Source organism: Microtus pennsylvanicus, chromosome 2 (assembly GCF_037038515.1).
Source record: "Microtus pennsylvanicus isolate mMicPen1 chromosome 2, mMicPen1.hap1, whole genome shotgun sequence".
Lineage (NCBI taxonomy): Eukaryota > Metazoa > Chordata > Mammalia > Rodentia > Cricetidae > Microtus > Microtus pennsylvanicus.
In genome coordinates, this window is record NC_134580.1 from 101,986,415 (window position 1) to 101,990,447 (window position 4,033).

General features: G+C 42.6%; 1 pseudogene; it reads right to left on the reverse strand.

Moving 5' to 3' along the window:
* Positions 1–235: 235 nt before the first annotated feature.
* LOC142845348 (U2 spliceosomal RNA) lies at positions 236–364 on the reverse strand (annotated as a pseudogene).
* Positions 365–4,033: the final 3,669 nt, after the last annotated feature.

Below are 4,033 nucleotides of genomic sequence, written 5' to 3' on the forward strand. Positions count from 1 at the left end.
TCTCTGAGGAAAAAACAACTCAGGACAAGAAAAGGTTTATTTTAACTCTGCACACAGGGTACCAGTCCATCATGAAATGAGGTGTTGAGACTATTTGGAAGCATGAACAATCTAGGGGAAGAGAATAGTTGTGAGGGTTTTAATGTCTTCAGGGGGAAAGGTGATCTCTGAGTGGCTGGAAGAACGAGCTTGACAAGACTGACTGGAATGGCAGCAGAGGGGAGCACATCTGAGAGCAGGGTATCAGGCTTCCTTCTGTGAAATTGAATGTGGCTTGGGTTGTTGACCAAAGGTTACAAAACTGATTTTTAAACTGATAAGAACAGATACTACACTTGATCTTAGCCAAAAGACACGAGGGGTGCACCCACCCACTGAGTCAGTGGAGCTGATCTATTGGGAGCTCACCAAGGCCAGCTGGACTGTGACTGAAAAAGCATGGGATAAAACTGGACTCTCTGAACATGGCGAACAATGAGGACTGATGAGACGCCAAGGACAATGGCACGGGGTTTTGATCCTACGTAATGTGCTGGCTTTGTGGGAGCCTAGCCAGTTTGGATGTTCACCTTCCTAGATATGGACGGAGGGGGGAGGATCTAGGACTTACCACAGGGCAGGGAACCCTGACTGCTCTTTGGGCTGGAGAGGGAGGGGGAAAGGAGTGGGGGGAGGGGGAGAAGGGTGGGAGGAGGGGGAGGGAAATGGGAGGCTGGGAGGAGGTGGAAACTTTTTTTTTTCCTTTTCTCAATAAAAAAAAAAGAAAAAAAGAAAAAAAAACTGATTTTTTTTTTCAAAGAATTTACAGGTAACTCTCTGTGAAAGACTATGAAATAAACCAGAGGGCTGGAGAGAGAGTTCATCTGGTAATGAGATAGCTATACAAACACGAGGACCTTTGTTTTAATCCCCAGAACAGGAAACTGGCTTTAATTGCATGTCATTCCTGTTTTGTGAAGGAGGAAGCCCACTGGCTGACCAGCCTAGCCTATTTGGTGAATTTCAAGATGCTGTTCAAAAGCAAGGTGGACGATGTCTGAAAAATGATACCCCAGCTTCAGCTCACACCCCATCTAGAGAGCTGTCTAGTCCTTCCACCTTCTCTTGTTGCTGCTGTGTCTGTTGTTGTTGCTCTGCTTATTATTCTTGCTGTTCTTGTTCTTCTTCTTGTTATCTTTTTCTTGTTGTTATTGTTCTCCTCTTCCCTCTGGCCCCAACGGAGTAGGCTTCCTGCAGCTGTTCACCCTCAGCTATTTGAGTATATAGTCTCTAAGGGAAAAAACGAGTCTGGCTCCTCCATTTACAATTGCAAGAATACAAGAAAAGTTTATGTTTTATAATCCTCTGACATTAGACTATCCAGATCAAATCATATGATGTAGAACATCCCACCATCCCCCTGCCATATACACACACAGACACAAAACAAACACTAGAGAAGTAAGAATTCCTGTTTATCCTTGGAATTGCAAAAGCTTCCTCGGAGGATCTCTTTTGTTCTGTATGTGGAGGCTATGTCTCCTGCTCTCACACTTTAAGTGGTCCCTGCTGATGAAAAGTCTTTCCCAGCTTAAGTCTCCATCCTGTACTGCCAATATGATGCTACACCTCTCCTAATGCTCTCCTCCTTGAAGGCTTTATCATGCTCTCCAGGCCACTGTCATGGTTACTCTCTTTTTCTCCTATAAAGCTCATTCCGAAAGACCGTTTCATGTGAGCTCCTTCCCAGAGCCAGCTGATGTCTGAACTGCATTCTGTTATAAAATGTAAGCCATCCTCTGTCCCCATACAAACATCTGAGACATCCTCGGCCACCACACAATCACCTAAATCATCCTCTGCCCTCCCACAAACATGCACACACAAGCACACACACACACACACACACACACACACACACACACACACACACACACACGAGAGAGAGAGAGAGAGAGAGAAAAAGAGAGAGAGAGAGAGAGAGAGAGAGAGAGAGAGAGAGAATAAAGAAAGAAATTAGGAGAGAAAATCAGAGACTGTGCTTTAGTTATTACAAACAAGAAAATGAAGCTTGTGTGATGGAGGAAAGTCATTGGCTAATAAAGGAACTGCCTTGGCCCATTTTATTGGTTAGGACATAGGTAGGTGGAGTAAACAGAACAGAATGCTGGGAGGAAGAGGAAGTGAGCTCAGACTCGACAGCTTTCCTCTCGGGAGCACACGCCTCAGGGAGACGCCATGCCCCGCTCCCGGGCAGACACACGCGATGAAGCTCCGACCTAGAATCTTCCCGGTAAGACCGGTGCTCACAGATTATTAGAGACGGGTTGATCGGTATATTAGAATTAGCCAGTAAGGGCAAAAGCTAAAGGGCCAAGCAGTATTTAAATGAATACAGTTTGTGTGTTGTTATTTCGGGGCAAAAGCTAGCCAAGCAGGCGGCTGGGGTGTTAGGGACGCAGCCCCGCCGCCGCTCCTTATTACTACACTTGTGTATTTTGGTGGGTTTAGAGGTGATAAGACTTGTTGATGTTTGCCATATACTTCCTTCTGGCAGCCATACATTTCCTCTTACGTCACATCCATGTGTGAGCACTCTGCCATTATTTCCTTCCTTGCTTTCACATATCTTTCCTTGGTCTGGATAGTTCACTTATTTTAAAGAGCTAGTAGGAAAATCTTCATTTCTTAGGAAATCATCCACAGATTTAGATTTGGATTTGGTGCTCTGTTAGGGAGGACTGTTTTGTTCCTGTGATTAAATTGTGGCCATTGTCTACTGCCATGTTCATTATAACTGTCTCTGTCTTCCATGCTCACATGTCATGTTAGCTATGGACAGAAAGTCAATTGCATATTATAAATACAAGATGAACTCTGTATTGACTAAATGAACAACAGTTTTCAAATCAAATAAAGAGATCAGAGAGAGGACTCTATATCTAAGACATGGCCAGGTATTAATAAATTGATAATATTTGGTCAATGACTAAATTTATTTAGCATATATTATTTAGTACTTACTATATACAAATTATTAAGTATATATTGGAGAAATAATAACAAGACACAGTTATTGATAAGCTGAGAGCTAGTGGATGAATAGAGAGATAAGTGTCCAATAATGAACATCTATACCAGCAGACAAGGAGGCATAAGCTTTGAGAACTCATCCAAGGTGATATAGTATACAAAAATCTCATCTCTGTATCTTTACTTCTGTGATATACACAGAGGAATTTTAGTTAAAATATATTCCATTCCAAAAAACATACACATAAATAACTTTGACAAAACCATAAAAATGCATAATTAATTTTGAAGTACATGAACTGAACACTCCTTAAGTCAGCGATAATCTGTAAATAAACTGCAGTCCTTTAGTGGTGTTCACAATGTGTCCGCTACAATTTTTACCATAGAGCACGAAGGGTGGATACACAAAACAGGCGGTCATTGTGTAAAGATACAGCAAAGGCCTGAAAATCATTCATAGGCGAGGAAGCTTAGAGAAAGTGTCAGGTTTTTAATGAGACTGATTAAAAACAACAATGGAGGAACCCAGGATAAGCTAAAGTTTCAAGTGTGTGATGAACCAGGCAGAGGAACTTGGCCGTCATTTTTCTTTTAAAATATGAACCATAGAATTTTATTTCAACTCTCTCATACACATACTTATACATATATGAAGATAGATAGACAGATGTGGATGGATGATGGATGGATGGACAGAGATAAGTGTCCAGGAATCCTGGACATCCTGTTCTCATTAGCACCAGGCCTTGGACAGCACTCTGCCCTTCCACTGTCACATCCGGCTTCTGGCAGCTGGGGTAGATAGCTTAATTACTGATTCCTGGAAATGCCGTGGCTAACTCTTATGCTGGGGATTCTGAAGCCATTCAGCTAAAGATGGAAGGAAGAAATCTGCAGGATACAGAACTGCTTGGGTTAGAAAGCATCCTTACAGCCTGCGTGCTGTGAAACCGAGAGGGCTTGCTGCTCCTGTCTGTGGCTAAGATGATAATTAATAGGGAGCCAGAAGGTGATTACA